Source organism: Hemicordylus capensis, chromosome 4 (assembly GCF_027244095.1).
Source record: "Hemicordylus capensis ecotype Gifberg chromosome 4, rHemCap1.1.pri, whole genome shotgun sequence".
NCBI classification, from domain to species: Eukaryota; Metazoa; Chordata; class Lepidosauria; order Squamata; family Cordylidae; genus Hemicordylus; species Hemicordylus capensis.
Window position 1 is genome coordinate 17105124 of NC_069660.1, and position 25832 is coordinate 17130955.

A 25832-nucleotide genomic window follows, 5' to 3' on the forward strand; every position below is an offset into this window, starting at 1 on the left:
TATAAAAAGTAATGGGGAAAGTGGGCAACCTTGTCTGGTTCCTTTTTGTATTTTGCAATTATTTGATAGTTCTCCATTTATAATAATTTTAGCATATTGCTCAGAATATATTGTCTTAACCACTTTAGTGAAATTCTTGCCAACTCCCATTGCATCCAGTAGCCTCCACATAAACTGCCAGGAAACATTATCAAATGCTTTCTCTGAATCCAGAAAGATCATAGCTATTTGTTTATCATTGTGTTTTTCATAATACTCCAATGCATTCAGGACTGTTCTCACATTGTCTCTTAATTGCCTTTTTGGCAAAAAGCCTGCTTGATCTTCATGAATAAAAGCTCTTAGTACAACCTTCATTCTCCTTGCCAAAATGGCAGCAAAAAGTTTGTAATCATTATTTAACAGTGAGATTGGCCTGTAATTCTTAACTTGCATTAAGTCTTGATCCGTTTTTGGAATTACTGCAATGTTGGCATACTTCCAAGACTCTGGCATATTTCCTCTTTGCAAAATATCATTAATCATCCATTGCAAAGGCTGTAATAATTGATCTTTAAAGGATTTGTAGTATGAAGCTGGTAGGCCGTTGGGCCCTGGCGCTTTATTGGATTTGCTTGAGTTTATTACTTCTATTATTTCCATTATTGATATTGGTGCATTCATAATATCTATATGATCCTTGGAAAGTTGTGGGATATTTTGTGTCTTCAGAAATTTATAAATTTTTATATCTTCTACTTTGTTTCCTTTGTATAATTCAGAGTAGTATCTAAAGAATTCCCTTTTTATTTCCCTTTCATCATAGGAAAGCCCATTTTTTGTTGATGTCTTGGATATGTGCTTATTCTTTTTCTCATTTCTAATTTTCCAAGCCAATAATCTGCCTGGTTTGTTTGCAAATTCGAATTACTTTTGCTTTGCATATTTTAAATTCTGTTCAGTTTCATTTAATAGCAACATAGAGAGCTTCTGTTGAAGCATTTTAATAGCTTGAATAGTCTTCTGCTTGTCTTTAGTTCATAGCAGTTCTCTTTCTTTTTTAGAAATCTCCATAAGTTTTTTCAATCCCCTTTGTTTCTTAAGATATGCGTTCTGTTGTATAAAAAAGCCTCTCATAACCGCTTTTCCTGCATCCCAAACTGTTTTATTGTCCATTCCTTGGTTTAAATTCAGTTTAAAATAGTCCTTTAACTTTCTTTTGGCTTTCTCCACAATTTCCGCTTTTTTCAGCAAATATTCATTGAGTCTCCAATGAAAGGATACCATTCCCGTCTTCTTCCATTTAAAGCAAATTGCATTATTATCTGATATTCTAGGCATAATATCCATTCTTTTCATACATGACATGATAGATTTGGATGTCCAGACCATATCTATCGTTGAGTGGGATTTGTATCTTTCAGAGAAATAGGTATATTCCTTCGCGTTTGAATTTTTAATTCTCCACAAATCATAGAGATCTATGTGTTCTACTAAATCAAAACAGGCTTTTGTTAGCCTACCTTCCAAAACCCTTTCAGACGTATCAGATTTTCTATCTAAAGTTGTAGAGACATCCCCATTAAAATCTCCCAGTAGGACTAAGTTATCATTCGATAACTCAGCCATCTTCTGTTCTAAATATTTATAAAATTCTACTTTTTTTTAATTGGGTGCATATATTCTGATTATCACCATTTTGAGTCCAGAAACTATAATTCCCAAAGCTATCACCCTGCCTTCTTCATCTTTAAAAATCAACTTGGGTTCCAATTGTTGCTTCACATAGAGCACTACCCCTCTTTTTTTTTTTTTTTTTTTTGGTCAGAGGAAACGAATTCTTGGCCCAAGGCCTTATTAACCAAATATTTTCTATCTTGTTTTCTAATATGTGTCTCCTGTAGGCATATAATGTACAAATTTTGCTTTTAAAGAGTTTTTTCTTTTTTCTTAAAAAGTGTTTTAATAGTTTTAACATTTTAAATTTTAATGTGTTAACCTTTTAATTGGTTTTTATTGTCTTGTAAACTGCCCAGAGAACTCGCGTTTTGGGCGGTATAAAAATGTGATAGATAGATAGATAGATAGATAGATAGATAGATAGATAGATAGAATTTGTACACTGCACCAAACTTTCATCTCTGGGCGGTTAACAATAGCATAAAACAAGTTATAACATATACAAAAACTTAAAACAATTTAAAAATCAACCACAAATTAAAACCTAAAACTTTTAAAAAGCTTTAAAAGCTTGAGTGAAGAGTTGGGATTTCAAATGCTTTTTAAAAATTGTCAGAGATGGGGAGGATCCTATCTCAGTAGGGAGCGCATTCCACAGTCTTGGGGCAGCAACTGAGAAAGCCTGTCCCCGTGTGGCCACCAGGCAAGCTGGCGGCAACTGGAGATGGACCTTTCGGGACAACCTCAATGGACAGTGGGCTTCATAATGAAGAAGTTATGTGTTGCTAGTCTTAATGTAAGTTTTATATTGGCAAGTGCTCGATGGGCAATGCATGTGCTGATCTGTGGACATTCAGTTGTCTTCTGGGTGCATAGATGGGCCAGCACCTCCCATTTCAGTATCCAGTTGGCCTTAGTTTACCGCCTGTTGATGTGCTGTTGTCAGGACATGCAAGGCATGTTATGGAGACATTTACTGGTAGTAGGGGAGTTTTTGAGACTTCACTCCACTCCCTCCCCTCCCCCCATTTGATCTAGTGCACTTGGGAGATAATGACTTGGCTCAATGGAAAGGAATATCTTTGATTCTGCAAGTTAAGGCAGACTGTGCAACGCCCCAGGAATGGATTCTGGGGCTTGTCATAACTTTGGCGGATTTGTTGCAGCATACAGCATGGGAGGGGGGTGTTTCAAGCTTGAAAGGCATGGAAAGGGCTTGGAGGATCAATAAGGGCATGGGGAAGGTGGTTCTGGAACAGAGTGGCTTTGCTGTTGCTCACCCCAGAATACTTTTTCCAGCCAGAAGCTATTTTGGCTAATGGGGCCCACCACTCTGCATCAGGGTGCAATATTATCTATCTGACCTCCGGCAGAGGCTTGCAGAATTCCTGGATCCTCAGCAAGGCCAAGCATGGCTGGCCTTTCCCTGTGGCAGGAACAGTGTGTGTGTGTGTGTGTGTGTGTGTGTGTGTGTGTGTGTGTGTGTGTGGCAGGGGGTGTTCAACGGAAATTGGGGGTTTACACTAGAGAATATCCTATGTCTATTTAGATCAGGTCTGTATGCAATCTGCAAAGAGGATTTGCAGCTCAGGGGCTACATTTCACACTCACATCTGCTTCAAGGATTTCACAACTTCAAAAGCTGTGCAGCATGGGGGCATGAAGTCCACAAAAGGGCCTTGACCCTATGGGGTGGCTGTGAGGGACTGGTATCAGCAGTGCTCTGATGCCAGGTGCTGAGCCAGGGTGTGTCTCCCATGAGGCTGGGGAAGGGCTCCGTTGTCCAACCTTGGCATAGGTTAGCCCCACACTGCCTGGGGATGCATTTTCCATTAGCAAAATCCACTTTTGAATTTATCAATAAAGTTGTGGTCCTGTCTCCCAAGTCTTACTTTCAGTGTGTTTTTTGGGGTGCCATGTGCTGGTGGGTATGGGGACAATGACTGTGAACCACATCTCCCCACTAGGGAAAAAATATGTTGGAGCTCTACCTCTGCTTTCAACCATAGGATGCTGGCTGTGCATTTGCTCATGTTGGATTTGGAATGAGATTTACCCTTCCAAGTTTTTATTCAGTTCTGTTGAAAGCTATGCACACAAGAAAACCTTCAGCACTGAATATGTCTTCTGAGTTGATGTCAAGGAGAAATGTCCCCGTGCCAAATGTGAAGGACTAGCCAAAGTGTTTTATTTCATCAAGGCTGTGTATGTTAGCTTACTTTTTAATATAGCCTTGATCTTCAACTTGCTGAGTACCATTCTGATGATGATGATGATGATGAGGAGGAGGAGGAGGAGGAGGAGGAGGAGGAAGAAGAAAAGATGAAAAGAGGAACACTGAAAAAGAATTGTGTTAATGAGATTCTCATGGATAGACGCTCAAGAGTAAGCTTGTATCCTTCAAGCATTCTACTATAATAAATCTATACTTAAGCTTTAGTTAACAGTTCCCCACAAGTGTTTTATCCCATTCTGAATATCCACTTAGCAGCTTCACTTTAACTCCAACATTGTACTGTATAGAGTTCTCCTTTTACCCTGATTTGGAAGGCCCCCACATGTGGTGACACACGAACAGACCCTGGACTGGGAGGCTGCAAGCAGCTCGGGGGTCTCTACAGGATGCCCCACACACTTGCGCGGGGCATCCTGGAACTTCTGAGGGCAGAACTTCTGTGACAGAGCTGGCAGCTTGTAGGCGACCAATCCAGCCACCCAGCTCTCACCGCAGACCACATTGAGGTGCTTCACAGCGATCGTGTGACACACTTCTACACGTGAGCACTCTAAGACCCTTAAGGGATGGGGGCACTCTGGGAACAGCATCTGCATGCTTGCATACAGAAGGTTCCAAGTTCCCTCCCTAGCATTTCCAAGATAGGGCTGAGAGAGACTCCAGCCTGCAACCTTGGAGAAGCTGCTCCCAGTCTGTAGACAATACTAAGCTTGATGGTCCGATGATTTGACTCAGTATAAGGCAGCATACACTCTCAGTTGCCAAAAAATTTACCAAGCCTCACTTACTCACCAGTTGTCTTGTGAACCCTTCCTGTGGTTTCCTACTATGAATCAGGGCTGGCTGCAGAGTGTGCTTAGGTTTAGGGGCAGGAGCAGGACCTCAACCAGTGTCATCATTTTCACTTTACATGGAACACCTGTTAAAGTTGTATGAGTGAATTCTTCATTTATGTGCTGCACCTTTTATAGGATACGGGGCAGGGGGGCACTGGGAAGTAACTTGCGTAGGGAACAAGTGGTTGCTGGTTCGAATCCCTGCTGGTATGTTCCCCAGACGATGAGAAACACCTATATTGGGAAGCAGCGATATCGGAAGATGCTGAAAGGCATTATCTCATACTGCGCAGGAGGAGGCAATGGTAAACCACTCCTTTATTCTACCAAAGAAAACCACAGGGCTCTGTGGGCACCAGGAGTCGACACTGACTCGATGGCACAACTTTACAACTTTACTACTATGAAGTGAGGTTTTTAAAGATTCACGTGTTGGGGTCACTGGCCTCTGTAGTAGGGTTGTGTGTTTTGGTTTTTTTCTGTTTTGTTTTTGGCCCAAATCCAAAACACCCGCATTTTGTTCTTTGTTTGAAATCAGCCAGTCTGAAACACCCCAATTTTGTTCTTTGTTCGAAATTGCAAAATCTGAATCCAAAATGTTTTGGATTTTAAAAAATGGCCCCAGGGCAAAACTAGTGGGTGGGGATGGTAGTGCCCAATGCGTGGAAGCTACCACCCAAATTTCAGAGGAATTGGGCAAAGGGCTGATATTTGGTGAATTTTTGAAGGTTAAGATTTTTCCCATAGGGAATAATGGCACCACTTTTGACATTTCTGCAACAAATTGGACCCTGTGGCACCACACAACCTATGCAAGCAATCTAGTTAGAATAAAAATGATGATGATGATGCTAGAAGTAAGGGAACAGAGACACAAGCAGATAAAAACAATATAACTAGTTCACAAAATAGATATAATTATCTAATACAACAATAGTGACTAGGGAATATCATACAATAGGCTGCTGAGCAGAGAATATCAGTTATGGGGCAGAGGGCAGGCTTCTGTTTTTTAAAAGTGCCCCCCCCCATCTTTGGAATGGGAAAAAAGACAGAATTGGTTGTTTTTAAAAAAAAAAAAACCACAGGGCTACACTGCCCTTAACACTCTACTAGCTAACAGGGATCCCTCCCACAGAGAACCCCTGTTTAAACTTCTTCTAAACTAAACTAAACACACAAATCTTCTGGAGCAAAAAGCAATGCAGCAGATAAATCCATTCCAAGGCTGGCATGTAGTAGCCATTGCAGCCTGGGCTCAGGCTGGCAACAAGGCTGGCATAGGCAATGGCATGGCATATCTCAAGTGGGTGGAAAAATTCTTCTGGAACAAAAAAGCAATGCAGCAGATAAATCTATTCCCAAGCTGGCATGCAGTAGCCATAGCAGGCTGGCAGGCTGGGCTCCGGCTGGCAACAAGGCAGGCAGGCATAGGCAATGGCATGGCATCATCATGGCAACTTGAGGTATGCCATGCAATGCAAACTAGTTCTCTCTCTCTCTCTCTTCAATGAGGCAGGAAGGCAGAATGGCAAATGAGTAACTAACTTGTTGAATGAACTGAAAACCCCTCCTTGAACTCCCCCCACCCTTGCCCCTTCTTCGACCTTTCCCCTGGCCAATATGGGGTCAGCAAAGAGTGGCAAGAGGCAAAAGAGCCAATGGGGAACAAGGAGCGGATTGCCAGCAGGTCAGCCCATGCTTTAGGTCACCAATCAGAAGGCTGGAAGGGCGGGAAATTCAGAGATGACAAAGACAAAATGGAGACTGACTCAGAGATCGCCACAAAATTGAGGCCCAAAACAATAAAACAAGGATGTTTTGTTTTGTGTACAAAATTTTCGGATTTGGAAAATGGGCATTTTGTTTTGTCTATAAAACACCCAAAATGGCCCGTTTCAAGTACAAAATGTTTTGTACCTGAAATGTTTCACACATCCCTACTCTGTAGCCCTTGCTCAAACAACAACATTGTTTCAGGCTACAAAGCTTATCTCAATCCATCAAAGGCTTATTGTCATTTCCCCTTCCACTTCATTCATGATTTACATATGAGATGGTGCTAATTCACTGTTTCCATTGTCAAATGTAAATAGCAAAAAGCTTGTCTTAACATCACCTGGCGATAACCCCAAGCAATGATCAGGTGAAGCTGCAGCATAGGTTTAGAGAGATTCTAGTAGTCAGAGATGGCATATTTACTTCACCAGATGAACTAATATAATGTGTGACTACAGCGGGGAAGTAACTTGCCTAGCGAGCAAGAGGTTGCTGGTTCAAATCCCTGCTGGTATGTTTCCAGCATACTGGTATGTAGACTATGGGAAACACCTATATTGGGAAGCAGCGATATAGGAAGATGCTGAAAGGCATTATCTCAGACTGCGCGAGAGATGGCAATGGTAAACCCCTCCTGTATTCTACCAAAGAAAACCACAGGGCTCTGTGGGCACCAGGAGTCGACACTGACTCGACAGCACAACTTTACCTTACAGGCTGTTAGCCCCGCCCCGCCCCTTGGGGTGGGGGCAGTTTGGGAGATAGACATAGCCGCAGTCTCAAAGAGGACCACACACTCAGCCAAGCCATAGAACTTGTAAGTAAATGAGGATTTTGACTGTGCTCCCCCCGCCATGCTCACTGCCCCCAGAACATCCTCCTCTTTTATGAGAGTTTCTAGAGCATTGGACTAGAACCAGGCAGATGGAGCTCAAATTCTGATTCAACCATGAAACCTACTGGGTGACTCTGGTTCAGTCACTTCTCTCTCAGACTAACCTAAAGGGTCGTTGTGAGGAGAAGCATAACAATGGACATTGTTCCGGGTTTCTCAAGGGAAGACTGGAATATAAATGTAAAAAGCAATAAAACAGAGGCCCTTCAGAATTATAGATCCACGTGCCTTTCAGGCTTCAGTTGCATTATGTTCATGGGGTTATTTTTCATTGCTGCATCCAGCAGATTTTTGTTTTGATACCTCACACCTAGGCAGTGAACCTTGAGAGGTTTTGATAGAATTAAAGGTTTGTTATATCTATATTTAAAAGCCATGTCAGACATTAGGCTTTTCATCAGCCTAATTTTCATTAGGCTTCCTTCTGAATGTAAAACTGTGAGCCAGGTCAGTGAGACCCGGTTTGTGCAGCAGAGCACTTTCAACGGACTGTCCACCACATCCCCAAGACCTCTCCCCTGGTCAGTCACCGGCAGCTCAGATCCAATCAGCGTATATGTGAAGTGGGTTTTTTGCCCCAAATTGCATCACTTTACATTTGCTTACATTGAACCGCAATTGCCATTTTGTCGCCCACTCCTCCAGTTTGGAGAGATCCTTTTGGAGCTCCTCACAATCTGTTGTGGATTTCACTACCCTAAATAGTTTAGTGTGATCTGCAATACTGGCCACTTCGCTGCTTACCCCAACTTCTAGGTCATTTATGGACCATTTAAAGAGCACTGGCCCCAATACAGATCCCTGGGGGACCCTACTTCTTGCTTTTTTCCATTTAGAGAACTGTCCATTTATTCCTACCCTTTGTCTCCTGTCCTTCAACCAGTTACCAATCCACAGGTGAACCTGTCCCCTTATCCCATGACTGCAAAGTTTACTCAAGAGCCTTTGGTGGGGAACTTTGTCAAAAGCTTTTGGGAGCCCAAGTCTATGTGCACTGCATTCTCTGCCTTCCTGGGAAGCTTCAGGAGTGGCAGTACCACCTTCGTGCTCCATGATGCGAGAGGCCCATGTAATTGGCCTGGCACTCCAGAGCAACTTGGAACTTTTGTGGCCTGAGCCCAGAATGTGGGCATAGCTGTATGCAGTGCCATGGCACTGGTTGCCATTGACCCACCTGGATGGCAGAGGAGATGCTGGCTGTTGAGGCAGTGGCCAAGGTAGCTCTCAGTGCAAGGAGCCTGCTACTCTTTTGCATGCTTTTTGATGGTGCCATCTGGCTTGCCCTTATCTTCTTTTCTGGGATGGGGTGTCCACTCCCAGCAATGCTCCCAAGCATCACGTCCTTCCTATCCAGGATGTTTGTTGTGCAGCATGGTCCTTGGTTCCACTCCTGACATCTTGTTGTGGGTGGTCACCTCCTTGAACTTCTTTAGTTGCTGGAGTCTTTCCTTGTACTGTGCCCCAGTGCACTGGAATCCCCCCTGTACCATCTGCCTAGATATCCAATTGAACATGGCCTCGCTCCTGAACTGCTGCTGCAGCTGTGACACTTTTGGAGGTTCAGAGGTCCATGAACACCCCAGTCTCTGCCTCCCTCCACAACATAGCATGTAGTCTCTTGCCTCCATCCCCAGCCTGGCTGCTTTTGGTGCCAGTGGCAGCTACAGATGGTACCGCTAGTCAAATGCTGAGACTGCAGGGCTGGTGGCACTTTCCAAAGCAGAAGGTTTGAAGTACAGGGCATGGGTCGCATAACCTGGTATCTGCCTTGGGCATACAAAGCCATCAGTGTACAGGAGGGGTGAGGTCATTAACCTCATGCACACCGAGCAAGTGTAGTGTGGAGACCAGCCCTCAAGACAATTTAAAAAGTAACACATTTGCTTTACCTGTGCCAGCCTTAATACAGGCATTGTTCACACAAGCAGCTGCTAAGCAGGAAATAGCGCCAAGGGCACTCAGTATGGGCAGTGCTGAAAGATTCATGGACGGGCTTGTGGGGAACAAGTCTGGCCCTGAAAGCTTCATTGGTGGACTCAAGATCCTGACTTTGGGAACAGCAATGATGTGTGTTTCTTTGGAGGAACAAGAAATGATTTGTGAAATTTGTGATTGTAGCACAGCCTGTTATTCCATTCTTGTAAGGGCAAGCCAGATATGTGCCTTTGGCGGGGGGGGGGGACTAATACCTGGTTGTGAGCTTACCACTTACTACTCCCCAATCACAACACTTTGAAGTGTTAATAGGGAAGGAAATCCATGAGCCTTAGAAAGCCGCTGCTGACCAAAGTTTTTATTTATTGATTTATTTTATTGTTAAATTTATATACCACCTTTCATTAAAACAATCCCAAGGCAGTTTACAGCTAAATTTACAAACAAGATTGTAAAAAAGACACAATTAAAATATTAAGCTAAAAATATAAAACAAATCTGATTAAAAATTTAAAACACAGCATAAAAAACATTACAAAATACAAAAAGCAGCAGCAGAGACAATCATATAAAAGCCTGGGTAGAAAGCCAGGATTTAACATGCTTTCTAAAAGCTGTGATGTAGACTGAGGAGCGAATAATCACTGGGAGAGCATTCCAGAGTCTGGGGGCAGCAACAGAGAAGGCCCTGTCCCATGTGCACGACAACCGAGCCTCCCTCATTGTTGGCATCTGGAGCAGAGCCCCCTCAGGTGACCTTGTCAAGCGGGCAGCAACCCTTGGGAGCAGGCAGTCCCTCAGGTATCCCGAGCCCAAACCATTAAGAGCTTTGAAGGTCAAAAACAGCACCTTGAATTGGACCCGGAAACCAACTGGTAGCCAGTGCAGCTCTTTCAAAATGGGTGTGATCCCATCTCTTCTTCTCCCATCTTATCTTCTCAACTCTTGATAAATAGACTCACTTTTTGGACACATCGGAAGGAGTAGTCCTTGCGTGGCAGGCACCAGCAGTGTTTGCAGTTCTTGAAACCTGTTTCCTACATATAACCCACAAAAGACATCCCTGCTCTGTCTCCTTTTGTGTCCCCTCACATATCCCCTTGCCTGGCCCCCACTGATGTATGTTGCCCAAGGGTGCATTGACACATCAGATTGGCATGATCCCTTAGGCCATGGCCAAATCACACACTAACACCTTAGTGCAATGGCACATTGCCCATTAACACATTTGTGAAGTTTCACAAACCAAGATCCCCCAGGGCATAACAAGCATCATGGAAAATAGGAGGAACCTAATGTGGAAGGAAGCCGCCATCATGAAAATAGACCCAAACAGAGGCCCCCATTCTAATGATGGAAGGATGGGAGAGCCAATGGTGAGAGAAATGTGTTTGCTGAGGAATGCATTTCCTGATTTGTGCTGCCAGCGTTCAATGTGATTTTGTATAAAGCCCCACAGTGATGAATTGTTGGGGACCTCTCCCGCTGTCTCCCTCTCATCCTAACTCTCCTTTCTTGCCAAGGAACACTGAAGGCCCAAAACACACAGCAGAAAGTGGGCATTTGCCAATGTGGTTGTTGTTGTTGTTTTTCATTTAAATGCAGGAACTCCAGGGATGCGGCATACCTGTTGCCAAGCAGCAGCAGGAGGAGAAAGGAGATGACAGAGAGTGGGGCGTCAGCTCTGAGATGTGGCCCTAGGACTGACACATTTCTGGCCTGCTCTGAGCTGACTTCTCAGTGGTAGCAGGAGGAGCATCTGCACAAAACCCAGCTTACAGCGACAGCAGAATTCGGATGACACAACGCTGCCTTCTAACCTCAGGTTTCAGCAGTGAAACTCACTACAAACTGAAGGTTCAAAATCAGGTTTGGCAGCAAAAATGGAGCTGTGGTTGGGTGATGAAACCACGTTAGCACACATTTTGACTACCACAAACTCAACCCTCTGTCACATTTATCTCTGGTGTGGCATTATGTACTAACAAGGCCTTCGTATTCATGCTGATGTTAAAAGCCCACGGACCCTGACAGAGGTGAAGTGTAGTGCCCCTCCTAAACTACCAGGTACTTTCATTTTTATGTAATGATTGAACAAGGAAATGGTGTTGAGATGTCTTTTTTCTTCAGACTGGTTAATGAGACTCAGATTGATTATTTCACATTTATTTATGCATTTTTAGCTTGGTGAATATTTTGCAGCTGTTATCTGAGGGCTAATTCACAGATTCGCTGCCTCGTTTTCATGTGGGGAGCCATTTTGTATGAAACAGCCCTCACAGGGAAAAATGAAAAATTACTGTGTCAGGGAAAATGCTTGAAAACTAACATTTCTCTTGAAGTGGTAACTCTTCAGGTTTTTCCCCATGTGGGGGCTATTTCACGCAAATCACTCCCCACATGAAAATAATGCACTGAAGTAACCATGTGCAGATTCTATCACCTCAAAAATAAACATATTAATAGCTCCTCATTCATTTTTTCAAGAGCTGTGTGAGGTAAGGTTGGAGGCAGAAGACAGTATTTCTTTCAGAGCGTTGGGAGTGATGTGACAGACAATATATGACAAATTGCTTTGTGAGTTCATTGGGTAGAAGCATATGACAGAGATGAAATAAAACTAAAAGTAAATAAATGACTTGACATATTTTTCTGGTGTTTTAGAAACAGGAAATGATTATGCTTGTTGATGCCACAGGTCATCACTGGTTAACCTGATGGGGAAGTGACTTAAAATAGTCCCATTGAAATTAAAAGGACAATTTAGGCATTTTCGTGTTCCTCATCAGGTCAGCCAGCATCTGCGTCACACAACCTTCAACTGCCTTAAAAATTATTGTATCTGTTCAGCGCAAGCATGCTGTGAGCCCTTTCTCATGATCATTGAGAATAGGCTCTGATCTGCAGGGCAGGAAGCTTTAAAATGCTTGCCACCCCAGCAGATAGGGCTCCTTCCTGGGCAGATGGATCGCCCGCCCAGGTGATTGCCAGCTACTGCCAGCAGTGTGGAGGTAAGGGGGCCGGGATGCATCTTCCTAGCCCCGGGAACTCCTATAATGCACCGTGTGAGGGATCTTCTTGGCACTGGCCAGCAGGCTACTCAGGTGTAGGTGCTGTAAGAACATAAGAACAGCCCTGCTGGATCTGGCCTAAGGGCCATCTAGTCCAGCATCCTGTTTCACACAGTGGCCCACCAGATGCCACTGGAAGCCTACAGCAGGAGTTGAGTGTATGCCCTCTATCCTGCTGTCCCCCTGCAACTGTGTGGAGCCATGTAGCACTTACACATGAGCACTAAGCCTGGTTTAAGGGAACCCTCACAACCAACAGCCGGGAGAAGTGGTGGGCTCCCTAAGCAGGTTTGCCACCACACCACCACCAAGAGCTACAGAGCTTCTGGCTGTTCACATGCACCAGCAAAACCGGGCTGGGCTTCCTTAACCTGTTTTTGCCTTTATGTGTGAATACTATAGCCCCTGTCTGTAGCATAGCTTCAGATCAGACATCAAGGCAAGAACAATGACTGAACCCACAGTTATCCAGTGAGTTAATTTGACTGAGCAGAGATTTGAACTTAAGGTTCCTTGGGCTAAGTCCAACTTGCTGCTTGGTGATTTAATACTTTATAATATATGATAGACCTGTCCTCCATGCATTTATCTAAACCCTTCTTAATGGTCTAGTCCCCAGGAATCCTCAATGTTGTGCCCCCAGATATTCTTGGACTTCAACTCCCATAATCCCCAGCCAAAGGCCACTGGGCCTGGGGATTATGGGAGCTGAAGTCCAAGAACATCTGGGCACCCAACACTGAGGATCCCTTAGTGGACTGTTTTCATGTTTTGGCATTTCAGTGTTTAGTTTCTAGTTTTCATCTTTGGGTATTGATTTGATCTTTTTCCTTTATTCTGAATGTGTTTTCTATCTTAATTTTTTTCTTATGATTGTAAGCCATCTCAAGAAGTTTCTTGATGAAGCAGGATATAAATATATAAAATAAAATAAATATTTTAAAAGAGGAGCCATCAGTGTTAGCTTTCCAGTTAGATAGGGCTGTTTTTGAAGACACCTCAGAAGCTAGCAGGTTGTGTAGGATGCTTCTTACGAAGCCCATTTTATTTATTTAATTACTTACTTGCCCGGTTCACAATAAAATACAAATTACAGAAAAATAAAAAGGCTAAAACCACAATTTAAAATTTAAAACAATGTTAAGAACTATCAAAACAATATCTAATTAAACTGGGTGAACAAATGTGTCTTGACAGAGTTTTTAAAAGTTGTCAGAGATGGGGAGGCTCTTATTTGGGCAGGGAGTGCAACATTCCAGAGCCTCGGGGCAGCAATGGTGATGGCCCGTCCCTGAGTAGCCACCAGATTAGCTGGCGGCAAATGCAGACGAACCTCCCCTGATTATATCAGTGGGAGGTGGGGTTCATAGTGAAGAAGATGTTCTCTTAAATACCCAGAGCCTGAGCTGTTTAGGGCTTTATAGGTTATAATAAGCACCTTGTATTTTGCCCAGAAACCTATCAGCAGCCAATGTAGCTCTTTGAGTAGAGGAGTAATAGGGTCTCTCAGAGATGACCCAGAAACCAACCTGGCTGCCTCATTCTGAACCAACTGTAGTTTCCGGACTATGTACAAAGGCAGCCCCATATAGAGCACATTGCAATAGTCAAGTCTGGGAGTGACCAGCAGGTGTACCACCATTCTGAGGTTGTTTGTCTCAAGAAATGGAGGCAGCTGGTGTATCAACTGAAGCTGATAGAAAGCATCTCTGGCTACTGCTTCAACCTGGGAGACCAGGGAGAGGTGTGGGTCCAGAAGCACCCCTAAATTACATACCTGTTCCTTCTGTGGAAGTGTGACCCTATCCAGAACAGGCAGATCAAAATCATCTCCCAAGTTCTGACCCCACACAATAAGTACCTCCATCTTATCTGGATTCAGTCTCAGTTTGTTATCCCTCATCCAGCCCATCACCACTTCCAGGCAGGCATTTTCTTATCAGAGCAGACTGCAAGGATCATATTATCCCAATTCAGGGTTTCTTATGCTGTCTTTCTATTAGTTTCTAGGTCCAACTGACAGGGCTAGTTATCACCTTGATCTAATGGGCCATGTGTGCTGTACAGGAAAACCTTGGTATTCTTGGGGGTTACATTCTGGGCTAGTGCCACGGATACTGGAACCACAAATACTGAGGCATTGGGGCAATGGGAATCTGGGGGTTAGGTTCCAAAGGGCAGGGAAATGGGCAAAATGGGCTAAAATCAATTTTAAAAGTGCACTACCGTGTTCTGTGCACTCCCACCCACACCCACACACATTGCAGAAATGTCCCCCAAGAGGAAAAAATCAGCCAAATATCTATATCTATATCTATATCTATATCTATATCTATAGATATAGATATAGATATAGATATAGATATAGATATATAGATATAAGCCATAAAATGGTTCCTGATCACTGGTCAATGCAAAATGGCAGCCAGAAATGAGGTCATTTCCAGCCACCCCCAATCGATGGATATGCAGGTGTAACCCTCCCTCCTCTCAGTTTTAATTGCATATAACAAGGTCAGGAGCTTATTACCCAACCATGGATATGTGAAACTACAAGTGCTGGACCCATGATTAACGAGGTCCTCCCGTATCCATATATAAATAAATCCCCATCAAGTTCTGTACCCAATTTCCTGACCAGAATTATATTCCTGCATTCAGAGGCATGCATACTGTGCTACAACAGCAAGATCCCCCTTATTATGCATGATAAGTCTCAGCTCAATTTGCAAATCTATATAGACACTTGAATTTTGGCACAATCTGGCAAAACAATGTCTAATTGTTACTGACTTCCCAGATGGTCACTCTCTAAATATCTGGAGAAGGGCAACTAAGCTAGTAATCAGGCTCCATTTCACTGCAGTCAGTACAACAGCTGTCTTTTTCTTTCCTGCACACTCTTCTGGAAGTTGCTGTTGTTCCAGTAGTCTCCTGAGCACAGCACAACAATCTGCGATCCGCTGATCTGGAAAGTCGTGTTGTATATGAGGCTCGAACAAATTGTCCAACCGCCTTTGGTTTTGCTTTCTGTGGATGAGAACAGAGTTGGGATATTTCCTTTTGAGCACTGGATAGGGGCTAAGAACCTAACCAGTAGGTTTAAATGGTTTTTAGTGTTCAGGCATGCCAGCACTATAGGGTAGGGATTGGCAGGCTTCAGGCTTGTGAGATGCATTTCATTTTTCTTTCTCCAGAAACCCAAGGTACACCAACCAGAGCCAGATGCAAAACAGTGGCTGGTGGTGAAATGGGGGAATACATAGAATTAAGGAACAGGGGGCCTCTTCTACTGAGCACTTAGCACCGGAATGGATTATATATGCTCAGTCCTTGCACAAAGTAATCTACTACTTGTTTAACATCCTTAAACTTTCTGTATGTCAGCAGCCTTAGAAGATGGAAACATTTTCCCTTTGTTGTCATTGCTGCTGTTAAACAATTGGGAGTCAGGAATAACAATTGCCCATTGTGGTGTTTTTGGTTAATCCATTCCTTGATCCAGGCCAGCTTTTGAAAGAGGCTTTAGTTACTTGCATTCTAGTCCTGGGGTAGAGGTGGGGCTAACAAAGGGCCAGCAGCAAGAGCACTGAAAAGCAGCCTGCACTTCTCTCTGTAAAGGTAAAGTGTGCCATCAAGTCGATTTTGACTCCTGGCGCCCACAGAGCCCTGTGGTTTTCTTTTGGTAGAATACAGGAGGGGTTTACCATTGTCTCTTCCTTTTGCATTTATATTTTTATTAGTTTTCTATATTCCAATGTGACTTCCAGTTCATCTTTCAACATGGTTATACTGTAACATCTATATTTGCTCTCATATAAATATTTTCTTCATATTTTACCATAATAATCCTTTAGTTTCATTACTCAAACAAATTCCCCAACTGTTATTTTTACATTTCAAGCCCCGTTGATAAATCCAAATTTACATTGTTTTTCATGTACCACAAAGAGGGTTTCCAGTCTTCTAGAAAACTTCCTGAATGGCCATCTGTTACTAAAACAGTAAATTTAGAAATTTATGTTTTCTTTCGAGATTTCTTCATTATTATTATTATTAATTATTATTTTATTATTATTTATTTGATTTATATACTGCCCTTCCAAAATGGCTCAGGGCGGTTTACAATTAAAACAAGCCACTAAAACAATAAAAAGCTAAAAGAAATTAAAAGCAATATAGCAATTAACAATTAAAAACATTTTAAAACAGCAATTAAACAGTTTACGGTAATTAAAAGCCCCAAAATCGGGTTAAAATTTAAAAACCCTGGAAAGCCAGGCCAAACAAATACATTTTAATTAATTATGCCCCACAGAAAGGATTCAAGTCTCTGGGAGACTTAATTATGCCCCACCATTGCCTCTTCCCATACAGTATGAGATGATGCCTTTCAGCATCTTCCTGTATTGCAGCTGCCCAATATAGGTGTTTCCCATAGTCTGGGAAACATACCAGCGGGGATTCCAACCGGCAACTTTCTGCTTATTAGTCAAGCATTTCCCCACTGTGCCGCTCTGTACATTACATCTATTTCATCAATCTATTAATATTCCAGACTCCACTCAGGAATATTCCTGACTTGTCCTTGCATACCACAACTCTTTCCCTTAAATGCTACACCCATCTAGTGCAAATCACTCAGAGATCTACCAGTAGATTCTGATCTACTTTTTGCCCACCTCTGCTGTTGGATGTTCATTTGAGTGTTGCATACAGAACTTTAGGGGTGTGCATGGTCCGGAGTCCCCCCCGTCCGGCATGGGGGGACTGTTACTTTAAGTGGGGGGTGGGGTGGTAGTACTTAACCCCCCCCCACTGCTCTTCCCCCTCCGGTGCTGTTCCTTTGAAAAATCTTCTTGGGGCGGCAGAGTTCCTCCCCGCCACCCCTGCCCCCGTCGTTGTTGCTTAAGGTGCAAAAGAGACGAGCGCTAGCAGCGAGCGCGCTAGTCTCTGACACTGCCGCGCGCGCGCCGCATATGTCACGTGACGCTGCCTTGTGCGCGCGCCGCATATGTCACGTGACGCTGCCTTGTGCGCGCGCCGCATACATCACGTGATGTATGCGGTGCGCAGCAGCGTCAGAGACGCTCATCTCTTTTGCACCTTAAGCAACAATGATGGGGGCAGGGGCGGCAGGGAGGAACTCTGCCACCCCAAGAAGATTTTTCAAAGGAACAGTGCCAGAGGGGGAATAGCGGCGGGGGGTAAGTACTACCACCCCCACCCCCACTAGTAACACTCCCCTGCCCATCCGAACCTCCGGACCGCCGAGGTTTTTTGCAGTTTTGGTGTCTTTGGGGCAGATTGGGGGCAGAAAGTGGATCTGCCCCAAAAGAGTGGGGTGGGGTGGTAGATAGTGCCTAATGGGTGGAGGCTACCACCCGTCCCCAATTTCACCCATCCCCTCAGAAGTTTTTCTGAAGGGATGTTATTCCCTTATTTTCTGAGGTGTGAATTCTCATTCTATGATAGCAAATGAGATTTTTTTCAGTTAAACAACTCTCATGACCCCACTTTCACTTTTTCACACTCTCATTTACTAAGAATATGATGAATGGATCAATCTAGCACACTGCACCTTATGAAGAAAAACCTCAGAAATTCACCAAAATTCAGCCCTCTGCCCAATCACTCTGAAATTGGGCATGGGTGGTAGCATCCACCCATTAGGCACTATCTACCACCCCACCCCACTCTTTTGGGGCAGATCCACTTTCTGCCCCCAAACTGCCCCAAAGTCACTAAAACTTCAAAAATTCCCAAAAAATCAGCCCTCTGCCCAATCCCCCTGAAATTGGGGTGGTAGCCTCCACCCATTAGGCACTACCACCCCACCCCACTCTTTTGGTGCAGATCCACTTTCTGCCCCCAAACTGCCCCAAAGTCACTAAAACTTCAAAAATTCCCAAAAAATCAGCCCTTTGTCCAATCCCCCTGAAATTGGGGTGGTAGCCTCCACCCATTGGACACTACCACCCCACCCCACTCTTCTTCCCCAGACCCCACTTTCTGCCCCAATCTGCCCCAAAGACACAAAAACTTCAGAAATTCTGCAAAAATCAGCCCTTTGCCCAATCCCCCTGAAATTGGGGTGGTAGCCTGCACCCATCAGGCACTACCACCCCACCCCACTCTTTTTGCCCAGATCCCATGCTATGCCCCCAAACTGCCCCAAAGTCACTAAAACTTCAAAAATTCCCCAAAAATCGGTCATGAGCCGAATCACCCGAATTTTTCAGCCCCGAAATTCGGGTGATTCGGCTCGGCCCTGAAAAATATCGGGGGGTATCAGGGGTGATTCGGTTCGGCCCCGAATCACCCGAAATTGCTCATTTCAGGCACAGATCGATCTGTGCACGAAATTTTTTGCACATCCCTAGAAAATTCCCCTCTCTTTTGGCACATTACAGGTGGCTTCTCAGACCATTACCCCTCCCATTTGACCAGCCAGGGCCCTATGGAGACATGGGAATTACATTTTAGATCTCTCTATGTGGTTCAGGTAGAGGAATCAGTCCCATTAGATTTAAATAATGATCCACTTCCTGAATGGCCAACTGTCTCAGTAACCAAAGTTAAGAAGCTTATTGATTCTTTACAAGTCGGCAAGGCCTCGGGCTGTGATTGTCTCTCTCCTGAAATGATTAAGTTTAATGCGGATTGGTGGCCTCCTGTTCTGGCAGCTCTCTTTACATGTATAGATCGAACTCTCTTTACATGTATAGATTGATACATGCAGATAGGGGCATAGCCATAATAGTGCCCATACAGTCATCCCTTACCAATCACTTAGAAATTGTGACAGGTCTTGCCAAACGTGACCTGAGTATTGGTGGTTGGTGAGGGTTTTTTGTTATTTGGGGGGGCGGGGTTCAGCAATTTTGGTGGGGGGGTTCAGTGGTTCAATCTGCTCATTCCGCTGACCCTTGTTGACATTGCTGTCCCTTGCCAATTTAAAATTCCTCTGAGTGATTTGGGGGTAGGGTGGATTTGATTTAAATCAAACTGATTTAAATCACGTTTTAAATCACAATTTAAATCACTAGCAGGGTGGATAAAAATCAATGATTTTTTTAAAAAATCCAAAAATTGGATTTTTTAAAATTTAAATCGGATTTTTTAAATTTAAATCCGATTTTTTTGATTTTTTTAAAAAAATCATTGATTTTTATCCACCCTGCTAGTGATTTAAATCATGATTTAAATCAGTTTGATTTAAATCAAATCCACCCTGTTTGGGGGGTTCCAAAAATTTCCAGAGGTTCAATCTGCTCATTCTTCTTGGTGACTCTTGGCGATATTACAGGATTTTTTTGTGATTTTTTTCTCATTTTCTTTTGTGTTTTTCCCCTTTATTTTTAGGACTTTTTGCGGTTGTTGTTCCCCTAACCCCCAGTTTCCCATGGACTTTAATGCCTTGCCAACCACAAATTTTCCAACGGCGAGGTTTTGCCAGAACATAACCCTAGCAGTTGGCGAGGGTTTAGCAGTTGATGGAGGATGACTGTATTTTAAAAAGGGGATGGACGTGATCCTGCTAACTATCACACAATTAGCCAGTTGAGTATTCAAAGTATTTAGATTGGAAGATGCAAGATTGGATGGAGAATGAAGATATTTTGGGTGATGAACAGGCTGGTTTTAGAAAGGTGCATTCAACAATGGACCATGCCCTGGTATTTTACCATCTGATTGAGAAATGTAGTAACAAACCTAAATCCTCTTTGTACATGGCCTTTGTTGATTTTAAAGCAGCCTTTGATTCCATCTCGAGGATAAGCCTCTGGGAAAAACTCAGGGACACTAATATTGAAAGGCGTTTACTTTTTCTTATCCAGAAACTTTACGAGAACATCAGTGTAAGAGCGAGATGTAATCCTCAAGGCTCTCTTTCACATCTAATAACTACCAGCAAAGAAGTTAAACAAGGATGCATTTTGGCACTCTCCGTGTTCAATCTTTATATAAATAACTTAGCCAATAATCTCTCCAATCCAGTGTTACACCCCCTAACTATTGCAGGCACAGCTATCCCAATCCTGCTGTACGCAGATGGTGCTGTCATCATCTCACAGACTCCAGTGGGCCTTAGGAGAGCACTTCAGCTCCTGGCTACTTATTGCAAGGACACATTAATTTCCAGAAATCCAAAGTGATTGTCTTTGCTAAGAGGCCTAAGAGATTTAATTGGCATATAGAGGGTCATCATATAGAGCAGGTCAATAGTTTTAAATATTTGGATGTGGTTTTTCATGCCACTGGGTCATGTAAGGCCCATGTGGACTTTTGAAACAGTCAGGGAGCTGCACACCCTAATGGCTATATAACAGAATTTTGCTACTATATAGGAGATAGAGGAATCGTTATCTGCAAGTAAAAATTTAACTAAAAAATCACCAGGGTGTCCAGGGAATCTAATCAATAGGGGTAAAATCAAATGGTGCCTAATTTCCTGATAAAAGCTACAATTCAGTAAAACTTGAGCAATGGTTTCGATTTCACCAGAACTACAGGGACAAAGCTGAGCCTCCATTGGTAGATGTTGAAACCTCCTAGTAAGCAGAGCTGATGGGAAAGCATTGAAGCGGGCTCTTGAAAAGGCCCAGCAAAACTTAGAAAAACTAATAGAGGACAATTATGATGCAGAGGAGAAACCCGCCCCAATCTTCAACGATCTATAGAATGCAGGCAAACAAGCCACCTCATTCTGCAACTCAGTATCTTCCAATTGCTGGCGAACCATTTTTTTTAGCTCTCACAAGGTACATTTCCAGTAAAGAACCTGGAGCTAATTGAAGAAGGAGAAGAAGTTTGTTAATTATCTTCAAACACCAGGGTGGTTGAGGCATAACAATAAATATTTAGGTATGAGTCCTACTGGTTGAAGATGAAGTTTCAGCCAGTAATAGATGATTGATAGCTAAGCCCTAGTTTCTACCTTTAGTAAACCAGCCTCCTGGTGGATCACCACATTAGCAGTGCATACGGGTGTAGAAAAAAGAGCTCTCAGGAAACCTGACTGAATCCTTTCTAGAATTACAAAATTGGTATAGGAGCCTAATTGGGCACCATATAAAAGTTGTGACATGGATTTGGCTAGGTACAATTTGATAGCAGCAGGAATATAACCACCGTCGTGAGTGTGGTGGAATCGCAATGTAGCTGTTGCACTTCTATGTGCCATGTCAGCAACCAGTCTGACATGTGCAGATTTCCTGCCACTGCGCTGAAAAACCACTCCAAGATATTTAAAACATTTCACTTGCTCAATTTGATGACCCTCAACAGACCAAGTGAAGTTCTTAACCCTGTTGTTAAAGCAAACAATTTTAGTTCTGGAGTAGTAGATAACCAAATGCTCCTCCTGGCAATGGAGAGCCGGGGCCCACAAAACTCTCTTGAGACCAATCCTAGTCTGCGAAAGGATCACGGCATCATCAGCATACAGAAGTATTGGTGGCCTTTTGTCCGCTAGTTTGAGGGCATAGATGTCCAAGCTCTGCAGCCGTTTGAGTAACGCATTGATACAGATGTTAAATAAAAAAGATGCCAGTATGCAACCCTGCCTCACGCCTTTTGAGGTTGGAACTGAATTAGATAATTTGCCCTCTAGATTGAATTGAACATGGAGAGAGGTATTCTCATGTAATTTGTAAATTAATAGGAGCAGCCGCTTACCGATTGAGTGCATCAGCAACATTAAGATCCTTTCATTCCAAAGATGGAGAGGTTATCCCTGCAGCATTAAAGCTATTTGCTGCGAAATCATTGGCCCAACTTCTATATGACGCTCAGTTGGGCCCCTACCCAAATTATAGACCATTGAAGGTTATCCAATCTAAGTATTAGAGCAGTATTTAGGGCCCCTCAATGTATTTCCAGTGCCATGTTGAGGTTGGAAACAGGCCTACAGATGGTGGAAACAAAAGCATGGATTTCAATCCTTAATTATTGGCTCAAGATTCATTTCTCCCCTCTGGGGGCTGATCCCTCTTAAGCCGTCTGATAGGTTTCAATCCACCTGGACACAAGCACTATTGGGCAAATTGTCATCACTTGGCTTTTCTATTCAATATTTGTTATTATTTGATTACAAACAAGCCAAGGAGATCCTCAAACAGAGGATCTTGGACATTGAACACCAGAATGATTTAAGCTCCTTTTCAGAGACCATGAGGTTTTAATTTTTAATGTTGTTTTTAACTGATGTTAGTATTAGCGATTTTAATGTTTAAATGATTTTAATTGTAAACTGCCCAGAGATGCAAGTTTTGGGCAGTATAAAAATAAATAAATAAATAAATAAATAAATAAATAAATAAATACATGGTGCCTTGGTGACTTTAACTGAGAACTGCTAGTTATCTACTGTCATTTTCCCTATCAAGCCATCATAGGGTGTTTCTCAGAGCAAGATATGATGCCTTACCATCAGCAGTTCTAGCTGGAAGGTTTTTGAAAATTCCTTTGGCCTGTCAGATTTGTCCTTCTGGCTCAGATGAGGTTGAATCTGTCCACCATGTGCTGTGGTTCTGTTCTTCTTATAATGATAGTCGGTGTAGTTTTATTTCTCCCCTGCTTTCACACTTTCCCAGCCGAACTGCTGCCGTTTATGCCACACTCTTTCTTGCAGAGAAGAAAACTTTTATCACCTACAATGTCGCCAGATTTTGTGTGGCTGCTGTTAAGATCCACCGACTGCTAACTTCTAGCTCTACTTTCTAGATGCCACTACAAGACGCTTCTAATTTGGTGTACTTTGTATGATTGAATTTTTATCAGGATGTAGTATTATTTGTTTGTATGTACATTTGATCAGTGATCGTAATAAAACTATTCATTCATTCAGAACTTGAAAAATGAACTTTTTGTTGTATTACAAAGAAAAATAATATGATTGTTGTCAGCAGTGGACCATGCACATCAGAAGCAAATCTGGATTCAGCACAGTTGGTCGTGAGAGGAGCGGGAGACTGATATTGTCAAAGAGTTTGAAGAGCACTATGCTAGAAGGTCAAGACATCATGCAGAAAGGAAAGAACACAAAGCTGATAACTGCCTCAAATGATTGAATTAATGGGATTGCCAACGAGCCAGTATTAGGGATGGTGCCTCCTTAGAGAAGTGCCAAACCAGTTTGGGTGCCTGTATCCAAACCAGTTCAGCAGGGCAGGGATTGGTTTCTTTAAAAACCAGGTAAGCAGGTCCTTAGCTGTTCCCCCACCGCTTTTCCTGGCATTTCCAAAAGGCCACACGTGGCTGCACCATTGCTTCCAGCAGCCGGTGTGCAGTGTTGCTACAAACATGGCCACCACACTTGCGGAGGTGCAGGTAAGGACCTGCTTACCTGTTAAAAACCTGCTTAACTGGTTTTTAAAGGAACCAATCCCCGCCCCACCTGTGGCTGCCTGAGCCAGTTTGGGCACATCCCTAACCAGTATTTTATTAGTTGGACCATGAAACAGTGATCTTTCAAGTAACCGGTACTGGATCTGAAAAGCCAGTAAAATCCACATTCTATCCTCAAGACTTGCCATGGCCTGCCAGACCCTTACCAGCCAGATTCTGTGCTGGGTCCATTTGTGGCATACCAGTTTCTTTTCTTCCATCCCTGAATGCAGAGTTCTGCCCTGACTCCATCTTTCTGGCTCCATCTCAGCTCAGTGATTGTTTAATTCTGACAAAGTTGCAGCTTGTGTGAAGTTGCAGAACACAATCCTGTGCATCTTTAACAAGATAAGGTAGGTGAAATGACCTAAACATCTGAAAGTACAGTAAAATTATATAGATAATTTTACATTAATTTTGTATTAATGCACACAGTGGTTGTGTAATTTAGTGATTTTCAAAGAACACGACCCAGGCAAAATGTGAGTGCATGGAGCCTAATTTGTTCCAGGATAATATAGGAACATTGGAAACTGCCTTGTTCTGAATCAGACTATTGGTTCATCTAGCTCAGTATTGTCTGCACACTGACTGGCAGCGACTCTTCAAGGTTTCAGGCAGTAGATTTTGCCAGCCCTACCTGGAGATGCTGCAAAGCAGATGCTCCATCACCAAGCTACAGCCTCATATACAAATATACATATTTATTGCTTGCCTTGCAAGGTAGTTGAGATGACCACCTTAAACTGCAATTTCTACGCTTACTATGCAATTTCTATGTTGTTGTTGTTTTGCATAGAAATGCCAAAAGAAAATTTCTATGTTTTTGTGTGCATTCATGTCCACACAACTTGAGTGAAAGTTGTACGTACTTTAACTCTCAACTTAAACTGAAGGTTTTTTGATATTTTAATTTATAAACAGGATGGGACATGGCGGGGATCAATAGGCCTGATTTGGACAAGGCCCATGTTGACAGGTGAGATGGAGACTATTGCCCCATTCACGTGTAATGTGGAAACAAGGATCTTGTAGATCGTGGTTCCGCCCCCCCATCCCCCATGCACACTTATCTGTTCGTGTTCAGATGAAATGGACAGGAACTTAACTGCAGTCAGGGAGACTGCAGAGAGGAAGGGGACTGGCTTCCTTCTGCCATGAAGGACAGCCTGGCAGCCAATCACAGCTGGAGAGAGGAAGGAGCTTCCTCCCTCAACTCTGGTTACAATGAACGTAGCCTGCAGTTCAGCATTCGGATGTAACATTGACAGCTGCAAATCTCAGGTAGGAGCAGCAAAACTCAATACAGCCCGATGTTTCAAATTGGAATTTGAGAAGGGAAACCTCAGGTTACTTTTCTGATGGGCCTGGGGGTTTCACTAATTCAGACATACAGGAAAGTCAACCACAGGCTCCTTTAACTCTGGTTTCCCATTACGTGTGAATGAGGCTTCATGTTCTGCATTTGGAACTTGGTTAGCATAAGAGCTGCCAGTGTGGACAGTTTCCTGATTCTGGTTCTTCTGGCTCTGACAAATATTGAGGCTGTTACCAGAAACTGGGTAGGATAAGTGTCCAGGTTTAGAAGCTGTGCATGCTCCCAATTTTCACTTTTGTGGGAGTAAACAACTAGGTGGGAGGAGGGAGGAGGGAGAAGTGATTGTGTGGGAGACAGGTGCTGGGGAGGGCAGTTTTTCCTCCTATGTTGGTCAAATGCTGGGTATGAAAGCTGGGTAGGACATTGTTGGGATTTTGCCAAGGACATTGTCTCCATGCTTTGTATGGGGCATATTTGTATATATTTGAATATATCTATGTACTGGCTTTGAATATATCTATACCTATACCTATACCTATACCTATACCTATACCTATAATATATCTACATATATCTATGGATATATCTATATCTTTGAATAAATCTATGTGGTCGCTAAGAGTCAACATCGACTTGACAGTATTTAATCAATCAATCAATCAATCAATCAATCAATGTACTGGCTTGGGGGTGGAGTCATAGTGTTTGTCTG

General features: G+C 43.1%; 1 long non-coding RNA gene across 3 annotated transcripts in view; it reads left to right on the forward strand.

The window, feature by feature from the left end:
* The window catches only part of LOC128352907 (uncharacterized), a 126278-nt gene extending 103092 nt beyond the window's left edge, over positions 1-23186 (forward strand). For 2 of the 3 annotated variants that reach the window (XR_008320698.1, XR_008320700.1), the window contains one exon: positions 10946-11975. This is a non-coding gene — a long non-coding RNA (uncharacterized LOC128352907). Of the gene's footprint in view, positions 1-10945; positions 11976-23047 lie in introns of those variants that run through there. The other variant, XR_008320699.1, reaches the window with a different exon arrangement.
* Positions 23187-25832: the final 2646 nt, after the last annotated feature.